Source organism: Canis lupus, chromosome 5, assembly GCF_048164855.1.
Source record: "Canis lupus baileyi chromosome 5, mCanLup2.hap1, whole genome shotgun sequence".
NCBI classification, from domain to species: domain Eukaryota; kingdom Metazoa; phylum Chordata; class Mammalia; order Carnivora; family Canidae; genus Canis; species Canis lupus.
This window is the reverse complement of record NC_132842.1, coordinates 5,657,744-5,673,013: the sequence shown is the minus strand read 5'-3', so window position 1 is coordinate 5,673,013 and position 15,270 is coordinate 5,657,744.

Sequence of the window (15,270 nt, the reverse complement as noted above, 5' to 3'; positions counted from 1 at the left end):
GAGGTTTCTGTGGGGATTAAACAACACATATGTATACCACTTAGCATGGTGCTTTGCCTCCAATAAACTTTCAACAGTCTTATTCTTGTAGGGATACCAGTAATTATATATGACTTCTATGAGTCAGCTTTGTCACCCTCCTCTGAATTCCCCGACTCCTTGCTCTTGCTCAGTAGTGTTCATTGGGCACTTATCTAACAAGTTCAGGCTGGAAATATCAGCTTTTGCATTTTCTCCTGCCAAACCAATGCAGATTATAAGAAGAGTCTGTTTCTTATCCTTCTATGTTATCACCCGTCCTTTCTGTCCCCTCTCCAGCAACACACACACCCCTGACAAAATTCTGCAGACTCCATTGGTGTCCAACAAGTAGAAGGCACTCCATTCCCTCCCCCATATCGTCACTGGATCTTCCTCTGGAGTGTGGGGTGATTGTAGGCAAGATAATGTCATCAGCTGAGAAATGGGGTGAAGCAGGGCCTACTTGATCTCCAAGGAAGAATATGGATAGAAGGTGGTTTATGATTCCAGGTTTATACTGCCGAATGGAAGATATTTGCAAATGATATATCTGATAAGGGGTGAACATCCAAAATATATAAAGACCTTATGCAACCCAACACCAAGAAAATAAAATAATCTGATTAAAAACAGGCAGAGGAAAAAAAAAAAAAAAGAACAGGCAGAGGAACTGATTAGACAATTTTCCAAAGAAGACATATAGATGACCAATGGAATGTGAAAAGGTGCTTGCTATCACTCATTATCAAGGAAATGCAAATAAAAACTGTAATGAGGTATCATCTTACATGCAAAAGAATGGCTAGAATCAAAGAGACAAGAAACAAGTGTTGGCAAAGAGATGGAGAAAGGGAACCCTCATGCACTGTTGGTGGAAATGCAAACTGGTGCAGCAACTGTGGAAGACAGCATAGAAGTTCCTCAAAATATTTTTTAAGAAAAATATATACCATATGATCCAGTAATTGCACTGCTAGGTATTTACCAAAGAAAATAAGAACACTAATTTGAAAAGATACACGCACCTCTTTATTTACTGCAGCATGATTTACAGCAGCCAAGACATATAAATAACCCAAGTGTCCATCAATAGATGAATAGATAAAGATGTGGTATATATGGATATAGATATAGAAGTGGTATATATACCATATAAAGATACACACACACACACACACACACACACACACACACTAGAATACTACTCAGCCATAAAAAAGTATGAGATCTTGCCATTTGCAACAACATGGATGGATCTAGAGAGTATTATGCTAAGAGAAATGTGTCAAATACTATATGAGAAAGGCAAATACTATGATTTTACTTATATGTAAAATTTAAAAAACAAAACATATGAATAAACACAAAACATAAAGCAGAAACAAACCCACAAGTACAGAGAACAAACTGATGCTGCCAAGGGAGAGGGGGGATAGAAGATGGGCCAAATGGATGAAGGGGAGTAGGAGATACAGGCTTCCGTTTATGAAATGAAAAAAATAAAAACCCAAGCAAACTCTGTGCTGAGCACAGAGCTGGACGTGGGGCCTAATCTCACCACCCCAAGATCTTAACCTGAGCCAAAACCAAGAGCTGGATGTTCAATAGACTGTGCCTCCCAGTCCGCAGCCCCCCACCAGAAGCTTTCATATATTAATCCAGCACTTTCATTTGACAGGTGGGAAAATTGAGACTCAGAGAAGTTTAGCCATTTTCCAAAGTCAGTGAATTCACAGCACAAGCAGCACTTTGCAATGAGATGATACACTTGGTGAAGCCTCAGGACACTGCCCAACCATACTAGAGTGTCTGGCTTCACCTGGTCTACCACATTTCCCTACCTACATCTCCTGCTTCCGTGTTCCCACTCGCCCCCACACTCAATGCCACCTGGCCTTTTTTGAGTCCTGCCCCAGGGCCTTTGTCCTTGCCATGCCTGCTCCTGAGAATTTGCTGTCCCCAATATTCTTTTACAGCTGGCTCCTTCTTCTCAGTCTGCCTGGGTTCCAATACCACCTCCTTGGCAAGGCCCTCCCAGACCAACTGATCTGAATTTCTTCACTCTTTATCATGCCATTTCATTTAATTTCTTCATAGCAATGTTCTCATCATTTATTTTTCACAAACTTCAGAAATGCCTCAGTGGGAAATAACAAAGCAAACCATTGCCTATTCACAGAAATATGTGATTAAAACCAGAATTTTCTCAGACTCTATCATTGTCAAAATGAGAAAATTCATACATGCATGTAGCAAGAAGAGTAGCAGTATGCCCCAACCTAACATCCTGATAATACTCAATTGCTAAAGGCTTTTCAGTAGTGCTCTGCCCTGTATTAGCTTCTCTGATCACCCCACCTCAGCTACAGCTTCAATATTCTATTACACGATTCTTCACATATTAACTCGGGCTCTGCTTTTATGATGTAGACTTGTTTGTTAAATATTTTACTTTTTTATTTGAGAGAGAGACAGTGTGAAGAGGAAGAGGGAGAAGCAGACTCCCCGCTGAGCAGGGAGCCCGATGTGGGGCTCAATCCCAGGACCCTGAGATCATGATCTCGGCCAAAGGTAGACACTTAGCCAATTAAGACACCCAGGCATCCCTTAGATTTTTTTTGTTTAACTTAATTTTTGAGCCAGCAAAAAAGAACTGCTTCCTAGTCCAATTAGGTGAACATATCTAGCTCGAAAATTAAACCCAAGGCAATGTCCAGTTAACTCAGTTTTTACCATCTCCAAGGACTCTGAGATTCCATTTATGTTTTCCAATAACAGGGCCAGCCAGCACTGTCTTCTTTAATTTATTTGCCTACTAAAACACACATATACAAATATATGTATGTATATAGAAATATTCTATCTATAGGCAGAGTTGCATTTACTTGTATGTAATTATGTAGATAGAAGTGTACACCCATACCCACAACCACTAAGATTTAATGGACTTAATGGTATAATAATAAAATTGAGATCTATTTCTGTTTTTGACACAAAATAGGAGCAAGCACTCACTGAAGGATCAATAGCTCAGAGCCCAAGTTTAAGGAAACCTGGAGGGGTTGGTTTCCCAAGAAATAGCGGGGTGCTATAAAAATAGCCCATAGGTATTGGCTGGTTAAGAGGCATAACTGTTTCTTTATGCCTCTGAATGGGGAGGCCCGGAAAGGAGGAAGGCCGGGAGCAGGGAGGCTGAGGAGGAAAACAGGCTCCCAGGAGTAACTGCACCACCAACACACCCCCTTCGGCCACCATTCACCTTCTCCCAACCTCTGAGCTATTGTTATTGGAGGAAAATGTAAAATAAAAATTGCTTTGTGGGGCACCTGGATGTTCAGTGGTTGAGCATCTGCCTTCGGCTCAGGTCGTGACCCCAGGGTCCTGGGACCGAGTCCTGTGTCAGGCTCCCCTTAAGGAGCCTGCTTCTCCCTCTGCCTGCGTCTCTGCCTCTCTCTCTGTCTCTCATGAATAAATAAATAATAAAATCTAAAAAAAGTAAAAATTGATTTGAAAGGGTAAAATAACTACAAATGGGCAATGCTGTGGAGACAGCAGATGATTGCATGTGAGAGGAAAGATGGGATAAAACTGACACGAGGGGCCAAGAGGCTGGAGGGAAATAGAGCAAAGCCCAAGGAGGATAACCTGACACCCCAGGTGTGCACGCACCTGTGCTGACAGACACGCGCGTCCTTTCTCCATACGGGCTTGCTGAGCCCCCTCCCGACGTCCAATCCCAGGGAGCTATGCTCCTTGCCAGATCGCTCACGAGAAGACAACACCTACTGAACACAAAACCTGACTCGGTTTCAGCCCCCCCCCCCCAACAAAGCCTTCCTCTTGCACCCTTATGTGAACACACTGTGCTTGCAGGTCAGATCCTTTGGAAACGGTCTGCAGCTGTTTGTCATCTATCAATCTAGTCTGTCTGTCCTCCTTCCAGGGCAGGGACAGGTCTCCTACTCATGGGTTTAGAGACCTAGAACGACTCTGAAAGATCATCTGGTCCATAGTTTTTGCCAACCCCAGGCTGTTGACCCACGCGGAATGAAGACCTCTCCAATCCGGGGCAAGAGAGAGAAGATCTGTCTCAGGATTTCTCTGCCTTGAGTGCCTCGGTTCCGGGTCACGCAGCTTTGAAGAATGAAGAGGTTGAGCAGGTGAAGCATGCTGGGCAGCGAGGCAAAGTTTATGGAGCAGTAGTATAAAGCTCCGGGAGAGGGAAGGGACCTGGGAGAGTTGCTGTCGAAAGCTTCTAAGTTTAGGGGGTTTTGTGAGCTCTTTTGCGGAACTTAAGCAATCAGGGTGCGCTTGAGTCATGCTAATTGGGGGCTTTGGTCATGTATCTGTCTACCTATTCGGTTATGTCAACACGCTGATGGGCTTTTTTGCTGACATCTGGGGGCTTATGTCTCAGCCACCCCTCACCTGCGATGGTGACAAATGCTTTGTGGTGAATTGCCTTATTTTAGGACATTTTGCAGAAGTCATTTCTGCGAAGGCTGCAAAGCAGAATTGCTAGCGTGGGCCTGTCTGAGCTATAAAACAGGATGTTAGTGCTCTTTTATTTTAGCTGTCTTAACCCCACATTTTCTTGCTGGGGACCCTGGCCCCGACTACCTAACTGTCCAACTAACTCCTAAAGGCAGGACAACCAGGAAGGGGTTATGTACCGCCAAAAGCCATTCATTTGGAAGGGCAGTCTCTCATCTCAGATGACGCACTTGTCACATTTTGTTGATGCTGTTGCTTATCAACGCCTTATCATTTCTAAAATGATAGGGATGGCAAAAGAGTTACCAACTCTACGAACTGCATTTTATGTGTAAACCATAAACCTGAGAACCACTCATTTAATCAAATCTTTCAGATTCTCCTCACCCGAGCCACTTGATCAGTGGCCTGAAATTAATAAATGTAATTGAAATTGACCTGAGTATTTGCAAGTCAAATTGAAAACTTGGAAAGACTGGATTGTGGTATAGTCTCCATGTCACTAGAAGCTACTTATCCACCAATAAGATTTTCACTTTCAAATTCACACATATCCCCATACTTCTTGGCATAGGACTCCTCATTGATTGCTTGCATTTTATTGGGATTTAGCCAGGCAGGTGCTATCTTTGGCTTTAAGTCTGGCCATGCAAACTAATAAGATTTTCATCCCCCCCCCCGCCCCAGGCAACTGTTAAAAGACAATAGAACCTAAGATCTTTTGCTATGTTTAAAAAAAACCAAACTTTCAAAATTAGTCTTTGATAGATGGATGAGGAGCTCTAACTGTGAAGTATCAACACCACCTCTTTGCTTCATTCCGTTGACTTCATATGAGAGTGAGTTATAGGGTTGTTTCATAATCTGGACGTTTCCTACATTCCAGTGAGTAGAATGGCAATTCTTTCTCTACTTCACATTTCCCAAAGTTTCCTTGTCTGTGATTCAAACAGATTTACACATTTGACTCCATTTGCCATTGCACAGAAACTGACAAATCTCAGCAACATACATCAAAATGTCCATTTAGGAAAAGCACCTGGTTTAACATCTGTCTTTGTTTGTATGGAGGAAGCTCTGATTGTCAAAGATTTGTTATAAACCCAGGGATTTTCTTGATTCTTGCCTTCCCAGTTAATTCCTAGAAGTCTTCCATAGGGAATAGAGAAGATGAGTAGGATGAGAGAAACAAAGCTCTATTATCCTGTTAACCTCTTCATCCCATATGTAAAGGAGAGTATTGTAACTACTATTCAGTTATTGTATATAACTGAAGGGATTCGTTTAAACTGTAAAAAAATGGTATTTTCCCAATGTATATGAGATTTTAAAACATATCTCTATTCACACACCCTCACCTGATATTTTTTTTCATGTGTAATAGTAAAAGGGATTCCAATCACTGTGCTCACCCAACTGGAATTACCTGCCCAGTGTTTATAATAAAACAACAAACCAGACATGTTAATTTTGGAAGCAGAGGGTTCCCAGGGGACCCTCATCTTGCCCTTGCTGCCTACAGATGCACCTGATCCTATTAAATTCCCTCCCAAGGACTTCTATGGCTAAGTAACTACAAATATGATTTAATATATGAGTAACTGTAATTTCACAGGAGGAAGCCAAATGGAGTGGAGTTTGTGGCAGTCTGAAAACCTGGGCCCCTGCCAGGAGAGGTCCGATCCCGGTGTTCATGTTTACATTCTGCCAACGAGGCAGCTGCTGGAGTCAGATTGCCTGGCCTCAGAGGCCAGCTCTGCCTTTTAGCAACTCTGTGACCCCGAGCAAATCACTTTACCTCTCTGAGCATCAGTTCTCTCATCTGTGAAGCGAGGACAAAAAATAGTACTCATAGAGTGATAGTGAAGATTCAGAAGAGAAGAAAACTAAATGCCTGGAACATAGCAAATGTTCAATAGGTGTTTGCTTTATTTTTATTCTGTGCCCATAAGGACCAGGCTTCAGATGCAAGCCCTTCATCCTTAGCTCACCTCTAGAAGACTGTCCTGAACACAAAAAGGAAGTGACTCCCTTTGCTTCCTACAGAGCATCTCCCTGTAGAAGGCCATTCTATGAATCATCCGTGAGGACAGCAGACTAGTGACTGAGGAAGCCTTAGCCGCCTTGGCCTCAGCGTTAACAGTGCCTGGGAGGAGATGGAGACGGGCTGGACAGGATAACCAAGGAAAGAAGCAGAGAATGCGGAAGTAAGCTATATTACTTGGGATGAATTATCCAGTTCTTGTTTTGAACCTTCTTCCCCAAAGCACATCCTTGCATCACACCAATCAGAGTCACAGCAAAGTGACACAGGACATCGGCTTCATTAGAATTGCTACTGTGGTCACATAACCAAGGCTTATGAGGTTCCATTTACACCCCAATGAGAATGAGTCACTGGGGCTCACCACAAGGAGAAAGAGTGACTTTGTCTCCCGCAAACCATTAAAGAGTCTCCAACACCTCAGAGAGCAAGCAGCAGAGAAACACTAAGAGTTCAGAGTTGAAGATCCTCCCTGCCCAGCACCTGTTTGTTATGCCCAAGATCGCGAATCCGAGAAACCACCAAGGAGCCGACACCGATACAAACACACGAGGGTTTATTTACAAGCTCGAGCCTGGGTCCAAGTGCACCCGACACAGCCGAGCAGGGACTTGGACCCCGAGACTAAGAGGCTTAGCAACTTTATAGGGGCCCGTGGCCAATGGGATCGCAGAAAGTTGCACAGACAAGCTGGTCCGGATACTCGCAGGTGGCCGATTGAATTACATACCCTAAAGGATCCATTTGACCTGGCCTATCACTGAGCGGGATTTCCGGTTGGGGGGGCCCTGGTCATTGACTAGGGCGGGCAGTGCCCTAAGCAATAAGCAGGTCAGCACAAGGCGGGTGCAGCCCAAAATAGAGTCAGTCCCGCTCTGCTTGTCCAAGGGTAGGGGATTTTGTTCAATTTCCTGGGTCCCACACTGTTGTCATGAATCTGGCCTGTAGCACGGGCACACATAAAAGCAAATAAAGTATACATTCACAAGGCTACAAAGCCACTCCATACTTAGACTCCTGTTTCGCATTTTTGGGGAAAAAAAAAAATGTGTGTGATTTTGATTAGTCGGAACTGAGACTCCTAGCTGTGGAAAAGTAATCAAAAGCTTATCAGAGCTGGCAAGAAAATGACTTCAAGAGGAATTTCGATTTATTTAAACACGCTAACCTTGTACATTCCAAGAAAATTCAATTATACAAACTTGAGAAAAGGAGAGATTTAAAGAACTTCTTCAGATTCAGAATTTAGTCAGTCAAGGAAATCTTGCTACTAAATCTTTTGCCTCCTCTTTTTTCTTATTTTTTTAAAGATTTTATTTATTTATTTATTTGAGAGAGACTGAGATAACCAGTGGGGAGGAAAGGGAAAAGCAGACTCCTCGCTAAGCAGAGACCCCAAGATCGTGACCTGAGCCAAAGGCAGAGGCTTAACCGACCGAGCCACCCCCTTTTACCTCTTCTTGATTTCCTTTTACATCTATTTTAGTAATGTCGAGATCCACATAATAACAATAGGCATTTTCTTTAGTGTCCACTTTTATTTAGATTGTTGTGGAAGGTTTACATTCGCTCTGTGCCACTGAGGCCTCTTCTAGACAGGCCTGTTGTGTATCTCCACAGCTGGCTGGGCCCGTGCTGGTTTATGTTCAGGGAAGAGCAGATGGCTCCAGTGATTACTTAGCAGCCGAGAATTAAGGAAACAGTATTCTTTCTTTCTATATATGTGCTTATTAAAGTTGCAAAAACAAAGCAGCCCCTTGCTTCACTTTTTCCAAAGGATGGATGGAATTTCAGGTAAAATATCCATTGAAGATGATCCATCTACAGTGAGCCATGTGTGGAAAATTAAACTCTGACCTTGAGTCACTACCCCTGCCCCTGTCATGATGAGCTATAACAGTTTATTATAAGAGACTATTCAGTCTAGGAATAAATTTAATGCATGAAGGGTCCCAAGTCACTGACACAATTAATCTAGAAATTACAGCAACACTCAACGCAGGAATTGAGGGCGGAAAGAATGGGCGAAGGCATGGCCATTGCTTTTGCCTTGCTCATTCTGAATCTAAGACAGCTATTCTAGAATTCTAGAAGCCCCTTTGATACTTCTTGGGCTAAATTCTCTACTCCTTGGTAATAAATTGTCCCTTGTCTCTATAAATTCTGAACGTCTTTTCCTCACTTATAAAATCAGGTTAGTGAGGGGCTCCTGGATGGCTCAGTTAAGCGACCAACTCTTTAAAAATAAAAAAAAGATTTTATTTATTCATTCATGAGAGACACACAGAGAGAGGCAGAGACATAGGCAGAGGGAGAAGTGGGCTCCCTGCGGGGAGCCCCATGTGGGACACGATCCCAGTATCACGCCCAGGTGCTTCCGACTTAATTTTGGCTCAGGTCATGATCTCAGGGTGGCGGATCCAGAGCCGGTCAGACTCTGCTCTCAGTGAAGAATTTCTGCTTCTCTCCTCCTCCTTCTGCCCCTCCCCCTGCTCTCTCTCTCTGTCTCTCTCTAAGAAATAAATAAATAAATAAATCTTTGTCTAAAGAATCAGATCAGTGATACTTATGACAGAGGTTTGTAAGGATTTGATGAGAAAATATCTTAAGGCCTGGGCCAGAGTCAGCTGCCCAAGACCAGTCCTTTCCTGCCTTTCCCCTCCTCGATCCTGTGAGGACTTTTCCATCCTAGGGCATTAGAATCACCCCCGCACACCCCATCCCCCCAACTGCTGCTGGGGAGTCAACCGGAACCACACATTCACTATGAATATCATTGTTTCCCACCCCAGGTAGCTCTTCACATACACTGAGGGGTTTAGTTTTTGTTTGTTTCAACAAAACATCAACTGAGACCCTGCAACTTCTGAAAAAAAAAAAAAAAAAGTCCTGGGTTTGAGCATACTGGGAGCAGGTTTTGCTCCAGGAAGCTCATTTCTAAGGGTTTTATTGATTCTTTTGAGACAGGGCCCCACAAGGCGCAGACCAGATAATCACCTATTAGCCGGTGAGCAGCAGACACGGGAGACAGAAGACGCAGGCTGGCAGCTGCGGAGCTGGGCGGAGGGCCCAGCAGGCAGGAAAAGACTCGGGGAGGCTGTCTCCCACACCCCACGCCACAAGACCAGCCCCCAGGAAGATTCTCATTCTGCCTTACTCACATCATGCACAGGCCACAGGAAGCCGCTCTCCCTGTCTCCCCAGGGCCCTCAACAGGGTCACACACAAGGACCCCTGTCAGCCCAGAACCACCCGAGGAGGGACCGAGTCCTTTCACCTTCTGTTCTACACAGACCCATAATTATCTCATCTTTCCCAAGCTTTTCCCTCCCAAGAAAGAGGGAAAAAGAGAAAGAAGAGAGGAAAGAAATGGAAAAGGAATGGGGGAGACCCATCGCAGTGCCCAAGACTATATGTATATATAAACTTCCCGTGGTTTTTTGTTTTTAAGTATTTTATTTATTTGACAGAGAGAGCCAGAGACCACAAGCAGTGGAGGGCGGGGAGCAGACGGAGAAGAAGCAGCCTCCTGGCTGAGCAGGGAGCCAGATGTGGACTCGATCCCAGAACCGACCCCAGGATCATGACCTGAGCCAAAGGCAGATGCTTAACTGACTTAGCTACCCAGGTGCCCCTAAATCTCCCATGTTAAAAAGCATATCTATACACTATGCAATACATATAAACTTCCTGGGCCCACGGCTCTACTTCCTTCCACCAGCTGCCCACCTTCCAGGAGTTGTGGTCTAGCCCTGAAAGAGTAAGTCCAAATAAACATTGATCATTTGTGATGAGTTAGCTGCTGGGGGGCTAGGATATTGTAGTCTCAGGCTTCGACTTGTCTACAGTGTGGGGGGAGGGACAAAGAGGCAAATCCACACAGGGTGTTTTAATACCCAGAGTTCTGTGAGGGATGCTTTCTCTAAGGACAAGAGGGAGAGGCATTCTGGGTCTTGTACCAGGTGTGAGGAAGCCCTGGTCATTCCTCCCCCAGGGCAGCGCTCTGAGAGAGGGTGCAGCTTAGGATCTAGCTGATTGCCCGTGAGCACCTTGCACACTGGCTATTCAGCACTGAAGGCACATTGTTGCATCATATGCACTGAAAAGCAAAATAGTCATTGTCCCGGAAGCATCTATGAGAAACAGGAGTGATCTGGAGGGTGGCAAACAAATCTGCATTCATTTAGGGTGGGGGTTTCTTAGATGAGGCTCTCAGAGCCAGAGCAGGGCCCCATGTAGAACCTTCTAGCACCTCCACTGCAACCCCTGCTCTTAAAGCTGGAATCTTGATTCGGTACAGACTATACCACTCAGAAGTCTTCAGTAAAAAAATTCTACTTCTCTAGAAACCATGTTTCCCTAAGGTTAGATAGTATTAGAACAAATGCAGTTTTAGGATTAGCCGTGGGTTCAGTAATCCTTCTGTGCCATAAAGCTTTAAGAAATGTTCAGCCAAGTTAAAGGGGAAAAAAAACCTTATCAGTCACTGTGCTCCAAAAAAATGAAATCGAGTGAAACAGTTATCATGTAATTAAATCTATTAGATTTGGAAGGAATAAATAAACGTTAGGCACATGAATTGCTTCCTGGCTCTGTCTCCCACAGAGCATCTTAAAAATCATGATTTCTATTTCAGACAAAACTACACTGAACCATACCAAATTGCCACCAAGTTCTATCAATATTGGTTCCATTACTTTGAATCCATCACTCCCTCTCTATTACTACTGCCACTCATCTCAGTTCTGGCCCAAATTTCTAACTGGGAATGTTGTGATGGCAGTTACCTTCTGTTAGATGATGTTCTCTTGCTGGCAAGTAATGAAAATCAGCTTGAACCAGCTTAGGGGAGAAAACGGTAGTATACTAGAAAAGCTCATAGAGTCTCAGGAACCCCAGGAACCCTCAGGACTTGGGAAAAGGCAGTGATCAGCGTACTCCAAAGACCCTGCTTGCAAGAGTTTGTGCTTGGTTACTTTATCATCATCCCACCATTGATTACCTGACCCAGGTCTGAATTCCCAATCTCTGTCTTTTGTTCCTTTCTTAAGGAAGAATCCGGTTAGGTGAGCTTTGTTTGGGTAAAGTGTCTACTCTGGTCAAAGTGACCACATCCAAGATGATGGTATCTTGTAGCACAAACATGGCTCCTTGGCCCACCTGGTAGATGAGAGGCAGAATAAAAACATCGATAAATATGTAAACCTTGAGGGAGAGAGAATGGTCGCTAGATCCCAAAGAAATTCCAGCCTTGAACAGTTGCAGTCTGCCACACACAAGGAATTTGTAAGGAAACACCTTTTTTGTCATACCTTGTTTTTCTCCCATACTCCTCTGGCAGGAACATGGAAGAGGCTCACCTGATTCCACAGTAGAGTAGAAAAACACAGCACCTCCCAGCACTGGCTTGAGACAGTGGGGTCACATCAGGCAATACTGTGGCTGCTGGAGTATGAGTCAGATTGTGCAGCCCCTGAACATTATCATCTCCTCCAACCTATGAGCAATGTAATTAGAAGCAAGGGAGAAGGAGTGCTTGGGGGGCTCAGTAGGTTGAGCATCCAACTCTTTTTTTTTTTTTTTTTTTTTTTTATGATAGTCACAGAGAGAGAGAGAGAGGCAGAGACACAGGCAGAGGGAGAAGCAGGCTCCATGCACCGGGAGCCCGATGTGGGATTCGATCCCGGGTCTCCAGGATCGCGCCCTGGGCCAAAGGCAGGCGCCAAACCGCTGCCCCACCCAGGGATCCCAGCATCCAACTCTTGATTTCAGCCCAGATCATGATCTCAGGGTCATGAGATCAAGCCCCACATGGGGCTCCACCCTCAGTGGGGAGTCTGCTTGGAATTCTCCCTCTCCCTCTGCTCTTCTCCCACTTGTGCACTCACTCTCTCTCTCTCTCTCCCTCTCTTTCAAATACATAATAAATAAATTATTAAAAAAGAAAGAAAGAAAGAAAGAAAGAAAGAAAGAAAGAAAGAAAGAAAGAAAGAAAGAAAGAGGGATCCCTGAGTGGCTCAGTGGTTTGGTGCCTGCCTTTAGCCCAGGGCATGATCCTGGGTCCCAGGATCAAGTTCCATATCGGGGTCCCTGCGAGGAGCCTGCTTCTCCCTCTGCCTATGTCTCTACCTTTCTCTCTCTCTCTGTGTCTCTCATGAATAAATAAACAAAATCTTTTTTTAAAAAAAAGAGAGATGAAAAGTTAAGGAAAGTGGAAAGTAGACACAAAAATTTAGTGGAAAACACCTGAGGTGAATGTCAATGTCTCTCTGCCATCACAACGTGCTATGTTCAGAACACGACTCAACTGGAAATACTTCCCATCACCCTCTCTTTAGGGAAAGTGGAAATAATGCAAAAAAACATGCATTCACGTCTGCGTTTTACCGAGAGTTGCCTAATAAAAGAGTTCCAGATGGTGGCAAGAAATTCCAAAATACTCTTCATGCACTTAATAGTTTCTAAAGAGCACATTGTTTTACTCTGAAGTAAGGAAACAAAGACTACAGATGGGTTTCCTCTTTCCTGTGTCACTGTGAAACCAAATGCTTATTTATTTATTTATTTATTTATGGTTTTATTTAAATTCAAGTTAGTTAACATGTAGTGTATTATTAATTTCAGGGTAAAATTTAGTGATTCATCAGTTGCATATAACACCCAGTGCTCATCACATTACATGCTCTCCTTAATGCTCATCCCCCAGTTACCCCATCCTCCTCCGCTCCCCTCCAGCAACCCTTAGTTTGTTCTCTATAGTTAAGAGTCTTTTATGGTTTGTCTCCCTTTCTGTTTTTACTCTATTTTGCTCCTCCTTCCCTTCCCCTGTTCATCAGTTTTGTTTCTTAAATTCCACAATATGAGTGAAATCAAGAAGCGGGCAGAAGACATAAATAGATATTTCTCCAAAGAAGACATATAAATGGCCAACAGACACATGGAAAAATGCTCAACATCACTCATCATCAGGGAAATACAAATCAAAACCACAATGACATACCACCTCTTATCAGTCAGAATGGCTAAAATTAACAACTCAGGAAAAAACAGATTTTGGTGAGGATGTGGAGAAAGAGGAACCCTCTAACCTGTTGGTGGGAATGCAAGCTGGTGCAGCCACTCTGTTCCTCAAAAAGTTAAAATAAGGAGGTTCCTCAAAAAGTAAAAATAGAGGTACCCTAAACCCAGCAATTATACTACTGGGTATTTTTCCAAAGAATACAAAAACAGTGATTCAAAGGAGCACATGCACTCCAATGTTTATGGTAGAAATGTCCACAATAGCCAAACTATGGAAAGAGCCAAGATATCCATCAACATAAGAATAGATAATATATATTTATATATATTAAATTTATATATATATTAAATATATATAATATATATTTATATATAAAATGGAATAGTACTCAGCCAACCAAAAGAATGAACTCTTCTATTTGCAATAATATGGACAGACCTAGAGTGTATTATGGTAAGCAAAATAAATCAGTTAAATGCATTTTTAACATGCTCTGAACACAGCGATGATCTTAAAGATATAAGGATCCAATCTGAGGTTGGGATAAACATAATCCTAGAGATAAAACAAATGAAAAGATGTTGAACTACTGTTGAAATAATTTCTAGTTTGGTACTAAGTACTTTAATGAATGTAAATGTTTTGGGTGTTCTTTTAAAAGAAAAAAAGACTTCTCAGATAGAAGTTTTTGGTTGTAAGTGTAGCTGGTCCCTGGGTTATTTGATGTACAAGCTAAATAGATTAGAAATGACACAAGAAAATTATTTTCAGAATTGTTCTCCTTTAAACAATGAAAAGCTAGTGTTTTTCCCTCCTTTTAAAAATTTATTTTCCAGGCATTTTTCCCAAACCAGCTTTGTAATCATCTCCCCCCTCCCCTACATTTTTACACTTAGACTTTTCAGATTGGAAAAATCATGCACTGTGGGTAGAAACTGGAAGAAAATCAAAACAAGCCAAATTTGTTGAAAAGGGTTACAGTACCATCATACTAAGAAATGGGATGCTTTCCAACAAAACATCTCTTTCTGAGAGATTTTATTCCAAGTTGTGATACTGGGTGGGAATCCAAGATTTAACTCCATTAGCAACAGATAAATAAACTGAGGCACAGGAAGACAAATAATGTCACTAAGCCAATGGGTAGCAACATCTGAATTAGAACCTCATGCTCCAGCCCCAAAGACCAATTCTTACACAGTTATCAGTGAGGCTTTAATATAGAAAATTATTTGATACTGACTAAAATAATGTAAATTTGCAAGAAAACAAGAGTACACACTTACAAGGTTTCTAGGGGAAGGAGAGAGGCCTAGAAGAGCAGATGACCTGTATGTACTCACACAACAGATGGGGACAAAAGGCAGAGAAAGCAGTATTCAGGGAGAATAAAGCCCTCCTTTTCTCCTCCAGGGAGAATTCATGGAAGGCTCCACCCAGAAAACTGCTCACAGACACTAAATCTCAGAGAGCCATGGCTGGATGCACCCCTGCTCCAGCCATACAGGGGACAGGGAAGGGATAATTGTGCACCTGCCCATCAGTCAGTTGTCACTTCCCTTTCTCTGCCACCAGCATCCACCCATTGCCCTATCCCTGTTTCCCACCTCCTGAGCCACCATGATGACCATATCACATCCTGAAAGAAATAAGCCCAGTTAACTTCAGGATAGGTCTTACAAGTAGGTAT